This window comes from Bufo bufo, chromosome 9 (assembly GCF_905171765.1).
Source record: "Bufo bufo chromosome 9, aBufBuf1.1, whole genome shotgun sequence".
NCBI lineage: Eukaryota > Metazoa > Chordata > Amphibia > Anura > Bufonidae > Bufo > Bufo bufo.
This window is the reverse complement of record NC_053397.1, coordinates 137,494,398-137,508,151: the sequence shown is the minus strand read 5'-3', so window position 1 is coordinate 137,508,151 and position 13,754 is coordinate 137,494,398. Positions and strand designations below refer to the sequence as shown.

Sequence of the window (13,754 nt, the reverse complement as noted above, 5' to 3'; positions counted from 1 at the left end):
ACTCAGTGCCGAGACCTGGACTTTGAGAGTGCTAGGTTTAAGCTTTTTGTTATGGTCTTCCTGCAAGAAACTCAGAATTAAAAGGGATTTTGGGCGAGCTCAAATCAAGGCCTGGCCCCGCAAACTGAAGGAAGGTCTTCCATACTCTGATAGATTTTGGAGGTGACCTTTTTCCTACTAGCTAGAAGAGTCCCAATCACTTGCTCTGATGAACCTCTGGACCTGAAGAATCGCCTCTCAAAATCCAGGCTGTCAGGTGCAGGTTCTTCACCTCCGGATGATGTAGAGGGCCCTGATATAGTAGGTCCTGCCCTTCTGGAAGTAACCAGGGATCCGCTATTGATAGTCTCCTCAACCAGGCAAACCAGACTCTTCTCGGCCAGAACGGTGCTATAAGGATCACTGTTGCCTGCTCCCTCCTGATCTTCTGAATCACTCTGGGCAGTAGGCTGATGGGAGGAAACGCATAGACTAGATCCTTCCCCCATGGTTGTGAGAGCACATCTGCGCCTATAGACTGATCTCCCCTGCTTAGAGAAAATAATCTTTCGCATTTTTTGTTCTCTATCGAGGCGAATAGATCTATTGTGGGAGATCCCCATAGGGCTTCTATTTGGTGAAATACTTCCTGATTCAGACACCAATTCGCCTGGCTGAATCTGTGCCTGCTGAGAAAGTCCGCCTGGTGATTCTCTGAGCCTTTTAAATGGATCGCTGAGAGAGAAAGAGCTTTCCCCTGTATTAGCAAGAAGATCCTGGATGCTAGCTGCATTAGCGGAGGAGATCTCGTCCCCCCTTGTCTGTTGATGTATGCTACTACCGAGGCGTTGTCGGATAGGATCCTGACATGTTTTTGAGGCAATGATGGGAGACTTTTCTTTAATGCGCACAGGACAGCCCTTAACTCCCTGGCATTTTGGGATTGAGCACTCTGGCTTCTTGACCTAGGGCCTTGGAAAAAAACCAAAACTGAATGGGCCCCCCACCCCCAAGGGCTTGCGTCGGTGGTAATTATTAGGGGATCCTGCTTCAACCAATCTACTCCCTGACTCAGGATGGGAGATTTCAGCCACCAAGTTAGGGACCGGGTTACTGACCACGGGATCACAAATCTAGTGCAGCTGTACTGGGGGGGGGCGACAGCCTTTAAGGGAGGCTGCCATGATAGGTTTTGGGGAGCGAGGGGACGCAGGGTAAGTAGGTGAGGGCTAGAGAGGTGAGAAAGGGGTTAAGTGGTGGGAGGTAGCGGTTAGCTGGAAGGGGGAGGAGCTGAAGAGGGCAGCGTGTCGCCAGAGGGCAGACGGCCGCGGCGGGTATGGCCGCCGGCGCGCCTTAGCCCGAGTAATACCCCATGGGCTCGGCGCCGGATTGGGAGCCCCTTAAGGGACCCTCCGCGCCGGGAAGGACTCAGCAGACCCCCAGCAGCACGGCGGAGCCCTGTGCAGGGCAGGGTTTCCACCACCCTGCTTTCCCCTGCTAGCGGTGTGGGATCCAGACCAGGGCCTGCAGGGTGCCCCAGCCCCCCCCCCCCCCCCCCTCCCCTCCCCTGGGGTGGGGAGGCTTGCGCGACGAGGGAGCAGTGCATGTGGTAGAGTCGAGGCTGGGCGCGTGGTGGCAGGCGGCCCAGGCCTTGGGATGCAGAGTTGGATGAAGCGGGCCCAGCGGAGCGCAGGCGTGAAGAGGAGCCGCCTGCCTCATCTTCGCCATCTTCTGGCGCACCCAGCAGCATGGAGGCTGGGGTGCAGGGTTCCTGTTCCATGGTGGTGCCCATTGATGACGTCTCGTCGCAGAGGATGGATCAGCAGGATTCCGGATCCACGGCTGCGGGGTTCACAGCGCCCGGGCAGCCAGGTAGGACCGTGGGGAATTCATTGCAGGCATTAGCTAGTGTTCAAGGGGGTGTAGGGGTTGGGGGCGGTCAAGGGGAATTGATTGGGGGCCTTAGCCAACTTTTAGGTAGTCCGTCGGGATGGGTGGCTGGTTTGGGGGGGGGGGGGGGTGTCTCCGTCGCCAGCGTGGGGGGGGCCTGAGGCTTCCTCGGGGCCGGGCGGGGTTTGTGCTGGGTTTCCTGGTGTGACGGGTCGAGCGAGTGAGGCGGTTTCGGTGCAGACGCAGGCGGGTGGAGAGGAGGAGAGGCGCAAGGTTGATGATGCTGCGCAAGGGGAGGTATACGTCTGTTTCGAGGGCCCCTTCGGGGCACATTTGAAGCAGGATGTGAGAGAGGATTTGGAAAGGGGAGTATATTGAAATTTTTTCGTTGTTGACGCTGGAGAGGTTTAACCTGGATAGGGCGCGTCACAAGGAGGGGAAGAAGGAAGAGGATGAGAAGCAGCAGTATCGTTTGATTCCGCGCACGTTCTCTAATTGGTTGCAGGAGTTCGCGATACTGGCTAGCGTGATTGGGGAAAAGGCGCCGGAGTGTTGCTCCGCGCGGTTTTGCTACATGGATGCGATTGGGGAGGCGTATCGGTTCTATGGGGGTGTGGGTTGGCTTCGGTATGATGAACAATTCAGGCAGAGGAGAGCGGTCCGCCCGACTTTGCGGTGGAACCATAAGGATATCGGGTTGTGGATGCGGGTGACGGCGCCGGGGCAGTCCTTTCGGGGGGACGGGGGTTCTGGGGCTGGCACGTTGGATTTGTCAACAGCGGTGGCAAAGGGATTGCGTTTCCTCTTTAATGATGGAACCTGTAAGTTCTGCGCTAAGTGCAAGTTCAAGCACGAGTGCACCAATTGCGGTGGGGGGCATGGAGCGTCCCGGTGTTTCAGGGGTGGAAGGCAGCGGGGAGGGGGGAAATGGTGGAAAAGGGCAGGACGCCGGTACGGGTGGAAAAGATGTTGCCGTTTCTAGATAGGTACCCGAATCGGGTCGCGGCGCAGTTGTTGGACGGTTTTAGTTCCGGGTTCAGGATTCCGTCGGATCCGGGGCCGGCCCCCTTTGTGGGTAAGAATTTGCGTTCGGCGGGAGACCATCCGGGGTGGTGGCGGAAAAATTGGCTAAGGAGGTGGGGTTGGGGAGGATGGCTGGCCCATTTTTGGGTCCGCCTTTGCCTAATTTTCGGGTCTCACCTTTGGGGGTGGTTCCTAAGAAGGAGCCGAACAAGTTTCGGTTGATTCATCACCTATCATACCCGAAGGGTGCGTCGGTCAATGAGGGCATTGACCCCAAATTATGTTCGGTGGTCTATACCTCGTTTGATGCGGCTGTGGCGTGGGTTCGGCGGTTGGGTCCGGGGAAACTGTTGGCAAAGACGGATATCGAAGTGGTGTTTCGGCTGCCTCCAGATAGCCTGCATTTGTTGGGGTGTTTTTGGGACGGGGGTTTTTATGTGGACAGGTGTTTGCCGATGGGTTGTTCCCTGTCCTGCGCGTATTTTGAGACGTTTAGTTGTTTTTTGGAGTGGGTGGTGAAGGAGGTTGCGGGGAGTACGTCGGTCATCCATTACTTGGATGATTTTTTGTGTTTAGGTCTGGCTGATTCCTGGGTTTGCGCAGTATTGCTTGCTACGTTGCAATCGGTGTTTGCGTCTTTTGGGGTTCCGTTGGCGGTGGGTAAGACGGTGGGGCCCACGACAGAACTTAGTTTTTTGGGTATTGTGTTGGATACGGTGGCCATGGAGTGTAGGCTTCCCGAGGATAAGTTGTTGGATTTGCGTGCGGAGGTGGCCGGGGCGAGCCGGTTAGTTAAGATTCGTTTGCGGGATTTGCAGTCATTGTTGGGGGAAGTTGAATTTCGTCGTATTATGCCCATGGGGCGTATATTTTGCAGGCGGTTGGCGGCGGCGACCGCTGGGGTGAAAGCTCCTCACCATTTCATCCGATTGGGGAGGGGGCTGCGGGGGGATTTGGGGGTGTGGGCTCGGTTTTTGGAGGAATTCAACGGGAGGGCGCTGGTTTTGGGGGATGCGGTGGATAGTGTGGATTTTTACCTTTTCTCAGATGCGGCAGGTGGGGTTGGTTTTGGGGTTTATTGTAACGGGCAGTGGTGTGCTGATCGCTGGCCTACGTTGTGGGTGGAGAGGGGTTGGGTCAAGAATGTTGCGTTGCTGGAGTTGTTTCCCATTGTGTTAGCATTGGAGTTGTGGGGGGACAAGTTTAGGAACAAAAAGGTGCGTTTTCATTGTGACAATTTGGAGGTAGTGCAGGCAATTAATCAGTTGTCGGCTTCTTCCCCTCAGGTTGTAAGGTTGTTGCAGCATATGGTTTTGAGTTGTTTGTCGTTGAATGTTTGGGCTGTGGCAGTGCATGTGCCGGGTGTTTCTAACGGTATTGCGGATGCTCTCTTTCTCGTTTGCAGTGGGATCGTTTTCGGCAGTTGGTGACGGAAGCGGAGGTCGACGGGATGGAGTGCCCGGGGTTGTTGTGGGAGACCTTGGAGGTACGGTGAGCAGGCTGTTCAGGGCGTCCCTGTCGGCTGGTACGTGGGCGGCGTACGAGGCCGCTTGGGTGAGATGGTGTGGTATGTTGGGAGTGGGGGTGGATGCTGGGGAGATTCCTCTGGTGCTGTTCTTGGGGTGGAAGAAGGAGGAGGGTTGGTCGGTTGCCAGGGTTAACAGGTGCATGGCGGGTCTGGCGTTTGGTTTCCGGGTGCGGGGTTAGAGGACTTTACCAAGGCTTTTGTGGTTCGACAGGTTTTGAGGGGCTGGCGGTCAGAGGATCGGCGTCGGCCGGTGTCATTCGATTTGGTGCTGAAACTGGGGGTGCAGGTTGAGTTGGTCTGCAGCTCGGGGAGCGAGATTCGTTTGTTTAAGGCAGCATATTCGCTGGCCTTTTTCGGGGCTTTTCGGTTGGGGGAGCTGGTGAGTGGGAGTGTTCGCTGTGCTGGAGGGTTGCAGGATGATGATGTGGATGTGTTTCCGGATCGGGTGGTGATTCGGCTGAGGGCGTCGAAAACGGATCAAGAGGGGCGGGGCCATTGTGTTTGTTTGTTTCCAGTCCCGGGCTGTGCTATGTGCCCGGTGGTCTGCTTGCGGGAGTATTGTGCGGGCTTGCGGGAGGTGGGCGCCCCGTTGCTTCGGCACAAGGATGGAGCATTTTTGTCTCGGTATCAGTTTCTGGCCGTATTGAAGAGGTGTTTGCAGAGTCTGGGGGTGGATCCGAGGTGCTACACGGGTCACTCGTTCAGGATAGGGGCAGCCACGGAGGCTGCGCGGAGGGGTATGAGTGATGCGGTCATTCAGAGGATTGGGCACTGGGAGTCTAGTAGGTTCCGCTCATACGTGCGTCTTGGGGAAGTTTAATGGGTTGTGGAATGGGTCTTGTTTTCTTATGTTTGTTTCTTTTGTATTTTAGGTTGTTCACCGGCGCTGGTGTGGATTATCGGCCATTCCTTTGTTTTCTGGGGGGCGTTGCGTGCTGACGTCAGGCCTAACGGGCGGCAGCTGGGTGTTGCGGCCATCTGGTGGATGGGCTATCGAGGTATGTTGTGGGGAGGGGTTTTGAGGGAGGTGCATCGCTTTGTTCAGCTGGATCGCCCCCAGGATGTCCTAGTGGTTCATGCGGGTGGTAAGGATTTGGGAGTGAAGCCGGTGAGGGAGCTGATAGGAGACATTAAATTTGATTTGCTGAGATTGTGGGCCTTGTTTCCGAGGCTGGTGGTGGTGTGGTCAGATATTGTCCCGAGGAAGAATTGGCGGGAAGCGCGGTCTGGAGTGGATCAACAGGGCTCGTATAAAGGTGAATCGGGCGGTCGGAAAATTTGTGGCCCGTAATGGTTCGGTGGTGGTTCGGCATTTTGACTTGGAGTCTGGCGAGGGGGCTTTTTGGAGAGCGAACGGGGTTCACCTTAATGCGGTGGGCGTTGATTTATGGGCCCTGGGTCTGCAGGGCGGGATTGAACAGGCGTTGGTGGTGTGGAGGGGCGCGCAAGCTTGAAGTAGTTGTTTCAAGTTGCGCATCTGTGGCGGTAGGAGGTCCTGGAAGCTGGGCTAGGACTTGGTGTTTTGTGGATGGGAGGGCCTCAATTGGTGGGGGTGGACTCCCAGGTTTTGGTAATCGGTCGGTTTAAGGGAGATACAGCACTCGGGGGTCTCCAAGCTGGTGTGGTGTGGCTGGAGGCAAGTTGTATTTACCCGGGTGTTTTTGGTGCACTTGTTTTAAAGTGAAGCTAGGGCTTTCAGGACCTCCTTCGTCGGGTTCTTGATGTACATGTTTTATGTTATGTTATATTAATAAAAGGCTGCTGTGGCCATTTAATTCCAATTATTCCAATTATAATTATCTGCCTCAGTGTCTTTATTGGTGGGATGATGGGGTGGGGGAGGTTGGTAGTTACGGTTGAAATAGGGTGGGGAGGACCCGAGGGAACTTCCCCAATAACCTTATCATGTGATCCAGGGATAGCAACCTCCTGTCCCAAATGGACAAAATGTGCAATTGAAGGACTCTGGACCTGAATTGGGCCCACCTCACAGCAGGAATGCAAGCCGTCATCAGACCGAGAATAGACATTACTTTTCTTAGGGACACCTTCTTGGTTCTGCTGAAAGCCCTTATTTTCTGCTGAATAGCTCTCTTTTTCTCCATCGGAAGATAAAATTTCTGCGTCTGGGAATCTAGTCAGACGCCTAGGAAGATACATCTGGAGGTTGGAATCAGGGATGATTTTTCCCAATTTATTAACCAGCCGAGACTTATTAGGACCTCCTGTATTTGAGATATTAACACCTCTGGGGGTGCCCTACCAAGAGAAGGTCGTCCAGGTATGAGATTATAATGATGTCTGATCTTCTTATCTCTACCATTAGTTTTGTGAAGAGCCTCGGCGCCTGCGATATCCCGAAGGGAAGTGCTCTGAACTGCAGATAGACAATCGACTCCCCTATCTTTACTGCTACCCTGAGGTATTTCTGAGATGACAGATGAATGGGCGCGTGATAGTAAGCATCTTTTATATCTATTGAGGCCATCACGCAGTTGGGGAACAGATGAAGGACTGTGGAGGAGATTGACTCCTTCCTGAACTTTTGGTACGTCAGATATTGGTTGAGGTTCTTCAAATTTATTATCAGTTGGAATGAACCGTTGGGTTTGGGAACCAAAAATAGGGTCGAATAGAAGCCCTCTCCTTGTTCGCTTTCTGGGACTGGTACAAAGACTGCTTGGCCAGGAGGCTGTTTATTTCTTCCATAAGAGCCACCTGTTTTGGAGAATGTTGGTTTATGGATGTGATTTTTAATGTCCTGGGTGGTAGCTTTTTGAAGACTAGGCGGTAGCCTTCCTCTATAAATACGCCTTACCCAGGTGCTTGCAGTAATATTTCGCCAGGCAGGAGAAAACGAAGAAAGACGACCGCCTACCTGGGGTCTGGCGTCATTGTTGAGAGGAATTCGAAGTCTGAGATCTGGATTTAAACAGCACACTTTTTGATTCATCTGATCTCCATTCTCTTCATTTTCTTTGATCCCCAAAACCCCTATTTTTCTCGCTATACCGAAATGGCTTTCCCTGTTTAGGAAAGGACGGCGTTGGAAATCCTTTTTTCTTATCTGATGCCTTATCTAAAATGTCATCTAAAGCTGACCCAAACAAAAAAATTTCCTTGACAAGGAAGGGCGCATAGCTTAGACTTTGATGCCACATCACCCTTCCAACCTTTCAACCATAGGGACCTTCTGGCAGAATTAGATAGAGCGGCCGCTCTAGCAGATAGTCTCAGTGCATCAGCAGAGGCATCAGAAATAAAGTCTACTACTCTGGACATGGTTGGGATAGCTTGCAGAAGCTGATCCCTAGGAGTCTTATTCTCTATATGAGACTCTAGTTCCCCCAACCAGACTTTTAAAGAGGACCTTTCACCGATTCTTACCCTATGAACTAAGTATACAGATATGTAGAGCGGCGCCCGGGGATCTCACTGCACTTACTATTATCCCCGGGCGCCGCTCCGTTCTCCTGCTATGCCCTCCGGTATCTCCGTTCCCTAAGTTATGGTAGGCGGAGTCTGCCCTAACGCTGGCCAATCGCATTGCAGAGCTCACAGCCTGGGAGAAAATAACCTCCCAGGCTGTGAGCTCTGCGCTGCGATTGGCCAGCGCTAGGGCAGACTCCGCCTACCATAACTTAGGGAACGGAGATACCGGAGGACATAGCAGGAGAACGGAGCGGCACCCGGGGATAATAGTAAGTGCAGTGAGATCCCCGGGCGCCGCTCTACATATCTGTATAGTTAGTTCATAGGGTAAGAATCGGTGAAAGGTCCTCTTTAATGACCTTGCCACTGAAGTAGTTGCTATATTTGGTTTGAAGGCTGACGTGGACCCCTCCCAATTTTTTCTTAAGTAGGCGTCTGCCCTTTTGTCCATTGGAAGAGCTGACTTTTTATTTATTTTAGCTACAGGGGCATCTATCCTGGGTATCTCCTGCCAACCTGATACTTGTTCATCATCAAAGGGATACTTTCTCTTAAACACCCTAGGGATAAAGAATTTTTTGTCTGGCTTTTCCCATTCACGCTTAATCAGGTCTTTGATACAATCCTAAATAGGGAACACCCTAGACTTTTTTGGCATCAGGCATTCAAACATGAGTTCTGGTCTACAGTCGTGGCCAAAAGTTTTGAGAATTACATAAATATTGGAAATTGGAAAAGTTGCTGCTTAAGTTTTTATAATAGCAATTTACATATATTCCAGAATGTTATGAACAGTGATCAGATGAATTGCATAGTCTTTGCCACGAAAATTAACTTAATCCCAAAAAAACCTTTCCACTGCATTTTATTGCTGTCATTAAAGGACCTGCAGAGATCATTTCAGTAATCGTCTTGTTAACTCAGGTGAGAATGTTGACGAGCACAAGGCTGGAGATCATTATGTCAGGCTGATTGGGTTAAAATGGCAGACTTGACATGTTAAAAAGAGGGTGATGCTTGAAATCATTGTTCTTCCATTGTTAACCATGGTGACCTGCAAAGAAACGCGTGCAGCCATCATTGGGTTGCATAAAAATGGCTTCACAGGCAAGGATATTGTGGCTACTAAGATTGCACCTCAATCAACAATTTATAGGATCAAGAACTTCAAGGAAAGAGGTTCAATTCTTGTTAAGAAGGCTTCAGGGTGTCCAAGAAAGTCCAGCAAGCGCCAGGATAGTCTCCTAAAGAGGATTCAGCTGCGGGATCGGAGTGCCACCAGTGCAGAGCTTGCTCAGGAATGGCAGCAGGCAGGTGTGAGCACATCTGCACGCACAGTGAGGCGAAGACTTTTGGAAGATGGCCTGGTGTCAAGAAGGGCAGCAAAGAAGCCACTTCTCTCCAAAAAAAAACATCAGGGACAGATTAATCTTCTGCAGAAAGTATGGTGAATGGACTGCTGAGGACTGGGGCAAAGTCATATTCTCAGATGAAGCCTCTTTCCGATTGTTTGGGGCATCTGGAAAAAGGCTTGTCCGGAGAAGAAAAGGTGAGCGCTACCATCAGTCCTGTGTAATGCCAACAGTAAAGTATCCTGAGACCATTCATGTGTGGGGTTGCTTCTCATCCAAGGGAGTGGGCTCACTCACAATTTTGCCCAAAAACACAGCCATGAATAAAGAATGGTACCAAAACACCCTCCAACAGCAACTTCTTCCAACAACCCAACAACAGTTTGGTGAAGAACAATGCATTTTCCAGCACGATGGAGCACCGTGCCATAAGGCAAAAGTGATAACTAAGTGGCTCGGGGACCAAAACGTTGACATTTTGGGTCCATGGCCTGGAAACTCCCCAGATCTTAATCCCATTGAGAACTTGTGGTCAATCCTCAAGAGGCGGGTGGACAAACAAAAACCCACTAATACTGACAAACTCCAAGAAGTGATTATGAAAGAAGGGTTGCTATCAGTCAGGAATTGGCCCAGAAGTTGATTGAGAGCATGCCCGGTCGAATTGCAGAGGTCCTGAAAAAGAAGGGCCAACACTGCAAATACTGACTCTTTGCATAAATGTCATGTAATTGTCGATAAAAGCCTTTGAAACGTATGAAGTGCGTGTAATTATATTTCACTACATCACAGAAACAACTGAAACAAAGATCTAAAAGCAGTTTAGCAGCAAGCTTTGTGAAAACTAATATTTGTGTCATTCTCAAAACTTTTGGCCACGACTGTAGACCTGGACTCCTTTTCCTCATCCAGCTCCATCATGGATCTAACCGCTTTCAATAGTAGATCCGTATCCTCCACTCTGAATAACGGGCTTCCCTGTCAAATCTTCAGAGGAGGAATCTGAGCTTGCAATGGCGCCCTCCTCCTCAGACACAGAATCCGAAGTATCCTCCACTATTGTCTGAGCCTTCTTATGTCTGGATGAGCTAGGCAGGGATTTTTTTAAAGATGTTCCACAGAAGAACGAACTTCCTTTTTAACTAACTCTTGGATGTTTTGCAATAAAGATGGCGACTCCTCTGCTACTACCTTATCCAGACAAGGTTGGCAACATGTCTTATGGTAGGACAGGCTCAATTTTCGCTTGCAAATTCCACACTCTTTAGCTCTTGTTTTGTGGGTAGCTTCCCTTGGGGCTTCTTTAACCTGCATATAGTAAATAGCCCCAATCAGTCTAATTCTGACCATAACAATAAACTCCCCAAAAGGGAGATGGTGGGGGTTAACCCCTCTTACCCCCAGGAGTACCGTGCTGTATTCAGAATGCAGCTCCTGCCTGTCTGCGCGCAGTTGAACTTCCCCTTCTTCCTGCATGATGCTGCTTCAAGGGGGCAATGGAGGGAAGATCTGGCCGTCCGGTCAAAAATCTGGCTTGCCGCTGCTCCCTCTATGCTGGCTGGCTGGCGTTTCCCTCTTCAAATGTGCCGCGCACGCCTGCCATGTTTAGTCTCCTCCCCTTCCGACCGGTGAAACGCACGCGTCACTTCCGGCGCGACGCGCGCATCCAGATTCGGCCTGCCGCCAAATGAGAGGAGAAGATACTCCTCCCCCCTCACGCCAAACTTCGCCGGCCTGGCAAGGGACAATGAGGCAACCCCAGGCATCCCCCCCATGACGCTGAAGGAAACCGCCGGGCTTCTCAGCGGCTCCTAGTGGAGACTTACGCCGACCGGTACCTCCAATAGGTTTCAGCCTTTTAACCCTAGAGGTCCTGCAGCCCCAAAAAACAGACCTGAGAAGAACTCCTCCCGTCTTGGGCAGGAAACAGGAAAGAACTGAGTGGTGGAAGGCAGTGGACCAATTTAAAGATCTGGGAAGTTCCTGTTTCCTGTCCGGAAGGGGGAGGATCTCTCACAGGTGCTGTCATGGGGCGTAATGGAAATAAAAAGTGTAGTTCCAAAAGGTAAAGGCCTCATGCACACGGCCGTTGCCCGGCTAGGCCCGTATTGTGTCCCGCAAACAGTAGGTCCACAATAAGCTGGCACCGGCCGTGTCCTCACCGCATCACGGATGCGGACTCATTCACTTGAATGGGTCCATAGTCCAGAAGGTGCAGTGCGTAATGGAGGCAAGGAACCCCACAGAAGATTCTGTGGTTTTCTGTCCGTGCCTCCGCACCACAAAAAAAATTAAAATAAATAGAACATGTGATGCGGACGGATCACGGACCCATTCAAGTTGAGTCTGGATCCATTGTGTCAGTCGCACGGATAGTGCCCATGCATTAAGGACCGCAAATTGCGAGCAATGGCCATGTGCATGAGGCCTAAAACCGTAAAAAGAAAAAATAATTACCGTAGGTATCGTCGCGTCCGTAACGACCAGCTCTATAAAAATATATTACATAATTCTCCCTGTCAGATGAACACCGTAAAAAAAAAAAAAAAAAAAAGTAAATAAAAAAAACTGTGCCAACACCGGTCACCTGATCCCTACATTAGGAAAATCACCTGAATTTTTTTTATATGTGTTTCAGAAAATGTAGACACAAAAACATGATTTAAAAAAAAAAAAAGCTTTTATTATGTAAAACTGAAATAAATAAATAAAAAAATTGATATATTAGGTATCCCTGCATCTGTAACGGCCTGCTCTATAAAAATATCATATGCTCTACCGCCTAAGGTGAATGCTGTAAAAAAGTAAAATAAAAACTATGTCAAAACAACCATTTTTTAGTCACCTTGCCCCAAAAAGTGTAATATTGAACGATCAAAAAAAAAAAAATCATATGTACCCAAAAATAGTACTAATAAAAACCTCATCTCTTCCCGCAAAAAACTGTAAGACTGTAGATAGAGGGATTACAATATTTTTAGGAAATACCTGCACAGGCTGACGTTCTAGGACAGGGATCAGCAACCTTCGGCACTCCAGCTGCTGTGAAACTACAACTCCCAGCATGCAAACATGCTCGGCTGTTCTCACAACTCCCATAGAAGTGAATGGAACACTCTGGGAGTTGTAGTTTCAGAACATCTGTAGTGCCGGAGGTTGCTGATCCCTGTTCTAGGATGATTGCCTAGAGTCCAGGAGTACTATGTACACATACTATGCCTGATATCATCAGTCAGCCGCCTTAGGGATTTTCTTTTTCCTTTCCCTCTTCTGATTTTTGGCCTAGGTCCTATATTAGACACTAGATTCCCAAGGCTTTTGGGATCTGTATATAGCAGATATATTGGCTTTGGGCTAACAGGGTGGGCACCCGTATATGTGGGAAGAATATAAATTTGTATAATAATTTGGAAGGGATTGTATGAGATTACACAAATCTCATGTAGACTTAGGCTAGGTCTACACGACGACATTTGTCGCACGACATTTTGTTGCACCAATGTCGCGCGACAATTTTTATAATGGCAGTCTATGGTGTCGCACTGCAACATGCAACATGCTGCGACTGCGACGCAACAGTCGCAGAAAATCCATCGAGATGGATTTTTCTGCGACTGTTGCGTCGCAGTCGCAGCATGTCGCATGTTGCAGTGCGACACCATAGACTGCCATTATAAAAATTGTCGCGCGACATTGGTGCGCCCTATTTTTCAAATTTTTCAAATGTCGTCGTGTAGACCTAGCCTTAGACTTTGCAATTAGACAACAGTCTAGATGTGTGTGAAGAAAATCCACATAAAACCTGCTCAATAAAAGCACAAGTATAAATCTGCACTATTTATTGTGTTTTTATGCCACTTTTGGTGTCGATCTGATGCAGATTTTAAACAGATCTCACCCTTCCATTGAAAAGGGTAAAATCCGCACAAGAAAAACAAAACAATAGACACGCTGCAGATTTCAAAATCCGCACAGAAGGAAAAAAAAAGAAAAGTGTACATGAGATTTGTCTAATCTCATACACTTTCCCGATACTGTATTAGGCTACATTCACACAAACGTATTTTGTTTCCGTGTCCATTCCGGTTTTTTGCAGATTGGATGAGGACCCATTAATTTCAATGGGTCCTGCATCCGTATGTCCGTTCCGTAGCCCTGCAAAAACTAGAGAATGTCCTATTCTTGTCCGTTTTGCGGACAAGGATAGGCATTGTTACAATAGCTTTGTAAAAAATAAATAAAAATAACACGCACATCATCTATATTTTTTGCGGATCTGCATTTTGTGTACCGCAAAATACTTACTTTTGCGTGAGTGTAGCCTTAGGCTAGGGCTACATGACAGCAATAAGTCACGCAACACATAGGGCACAACTACACTGCAACATGTGTCGCATCTTGGAAGGATTTTTTGCTACTGTCGTGTCGCAGTGTGACACCATAGACTATCATTATTAAAATTGTTGTGCGACACATGTCGCCGTGTATCCCTAGCCTTAGGGCTCATGCACACAACCGTATGCCCTCAAAAACAAACGGTCCCTGAGCGG

The 13,754-nt window shown here is 49.7% G+C and overlaps 1 protein-coding gene across 3 annotated transcripts in view; it reads right to left on the bottom strand.

The window, feature by feature from the left end:
• SLC25A17 (solute carrier family 25 member 17) overlaps nt 1-13,754 on the bottom strand; it is a 490,576-nt gene that overhangs the window by 475,932 nt on the left and 890 nt on the right. The gene's annotated exons all lie outside the window — the stretch shown is intronic.